This window comes from Bos taurus, chromosome 6 (assembly GCF_002263795.3).
Source record: "Bos taurus isolate L1 Dominette 01449 registration number 42190680 breed Hereford chromosome 6, ARS-UCD2.0, whole genome shotgun sequence".
In the NCBI taxonomy this organism is placed as follows: domain Eukaryota; kingdom Metazoa; phylum Chordata; class Mammalia; order Artiodactyla; family Bovidae; genus Bos; species Bos taurus.
Window position 1 is genome coordinate 25,830,305 of NC_037333.1, and position 2,440 is coordinate 25,832,744.

The 2,440-nt window shown below is 41.2% G+C and overlaps 1 pseudogene; it reads left to right on the forward strand.

Annotated features, from left to right (window-relative positions):
- The first annotated feature begins 333 nt into the window (after positions 1 to 333).
- LOC100138584 (nucleolar RNA helicase 2-like) lies at positions 334 to 1,523 on the forward strand (annotated as a pseudogene).
- The last annotated feature ends 917 nt before the right edge of the window (positions 1,524 to 2,440 follow it).

The following is a 2,440-nucleotide window of genomic DNA, read 5'->3' on the forward strand; positions in this document are numbered from 1 at the left end:
TATCTTGAATTTGGGGAGCATAGTTTCCTTACAAGGAATAAACACTTCTTTGTTGATTTGGTTTCTCCTTTGGCATCTTTCTTGTAGCCGGCTGTGCAACTTCTATTAATTAACTGACTCCTTAGTGATTCCTCAGTTGCTGCATTGTGCAAGGTTCTGATTCGAACACCTATAAATAGTGCGGCAGGCATACGATTTACACATGCAACTTCTAACATATAAAAACTGAAGGTAGTGCAATCTATCATCACTGTGTGTGTCTTCAGGCACCTCCTTTCCTTGGTTGCTGAAGACCTACGCTCTCCTTCTAGCCCAGCACTTGGTGCCTGGCACATGGGAGAATTGCCCAGACCCTCCTTGAAAGGGGCCACAGGTAACAAAGCTCAGAGGCCAGAACAGGGCTTTTTATGTGTGGTATACAAGAAAGATTCAGAAGACAATCCCCAAACTGCTTTTTTCTGCAACTTGCCCCTATTGGGTGTATAATATTGCTAAGAAATACATGAAATCTACATATGAACAAGTGGACCTGATTGGTAAAAAGACGCAGAAAACGGCAATAACTGTAGAGCATTTGGCTATCAAGTGCCACTGGACTCAGAGGGCAGCAGTCATTGGAGATGTGAGCTGAGTGTACAGTGGTTTTCAAGGACGCACTATCATATTTTGTGAAATGAAGAAAGAAGCCCAAGAGTTGTCACAGAATGTGGTTGTAAGACAGGATGCCCAGTCATTACACGGAGACATTTCATACAAGCAAAGGGAAATCACCCTGAAAGGTTTTAGAAATGGTGATTTTGGAGTTTTGGTTGCAGCCAATGTTGCTGCAAATGGGTTAGACATCCCTGAGGTTGTTCTGGTTGTTCAAAGTTCTCCACCAAAGAGTGCTGAATCCTACATTCATCGTTCTGGGCGAACAGGTAGAGCTGGGAGGACCAGGGTTTGCATCTGCTTTTACCAGCACAAAGAAGAATACCAGTTAGCCCAAGTGGAGCAAAAAGCGGGAATTAAATTTAAATGAATAGGTGTTCTTTCTGCAACAGAGATAATAAAATCTTCTAGCAAAGATGCCATCAGGCTCTTGGACTCTGTGCCTCCCACTTCAAGCAGTCAGATGAGAAGCTGACTGAGGAGAAGGGAGCTGTGGAAGCCCTGGCAGCAGCCCTGGCCCACATTTCCAGTGCCACGTTGGTAGACCAGCACTCCTTGATCAACTCAGAAGCGGGCTTTGTGACCATGATTTTGTGGTGCTCAATTGAAATGCCAAACATTAGTTATGCTTGGAAAGAACTTAAAGAACAGCTAGGTGAGGATATTGATTCCAAAGTGAAGGGAATGGTCTTAAAGGAAAGCAGGGTGTTTGCTTTGATATCCCTACTGCATCGGTAACAGAAGTACAGGAAAAGTGGCATGATTCACAGCGCTGGCACAGCGATCAAGAGGTGGCAACAAAAGTAACAGATTCCAAAACAAAGGCCAGAAGCAGAGTTTTAATAAAGCATTTGGACGGTAATTTGAAGTAGAGGATTTATTTGGCAAAAACAGAACTATGTTCAACAATGTGACACTGAACATTATTTTTCATACAAAGGTAAAAGCACATTGTATTTCCTTCCTGACCACTTGCCCAGTCCCTGTTTCTTCAAGAGAGAAAAGCTTCATCTAAATTATTTCATCTGATTGATGACGGTCATTTATAACTTTATTGCTACTTCTGTCTTGGGTATTCCTTTGGAAAAGGTGTATGGATTCATTACATATTCTAATGTATTGTCTATAGATTGTAAGATAAAATCAAGCATGTATCTGCTGATACTTTTTAAGTTGACCTGTCTTTATACTTGGAAAGGTCTCTTAATAGTAGGCTTCCCTGGTGGCTCAGATGGTAAAGACTTTTCTGCAATGCAGGATCCCTGGATCGGGAAGAGCCTCTGGAGAAGGAAACGGCAACCCACTCCAGTAATCTTGCCTGGAGAATTCCATGGACAGAGGAGCCTGGCAGGCTACAGTCCGTGGGGTTGCAAGAGTCAGGCGTGACTGAGCAACTATCACTCATCACTCACCACCTCATTGCTATCCAGAAAAGTACCCATTTCATTCCTGCCAGCTTGCTGGGTGAATGCCAGCTTCCCTTACGCTTGCCACTTGGGTTTGAAAATGATATCTCATCAAATTATTTATATGAAAATAACATTTTTTCATATTTGTATTTAGTCTTTGCCTTTTTTTTCTGGGAATTTCTCCTTTATGTTCTCTATTTCTCTTATTGATGAGTTCCTCCTTATTTACCTGAAAGGCCAGTTTTATATATTAATGATAATCACTTTTCACATATGCTACAAAGATTTTCTCCTAAAATATCATTTATCTTTCCTTTTACATATGTGTATATTGAATCAACAAGAGTTTTTAACATTTAGATTGTGAATCTTTGTTAAAT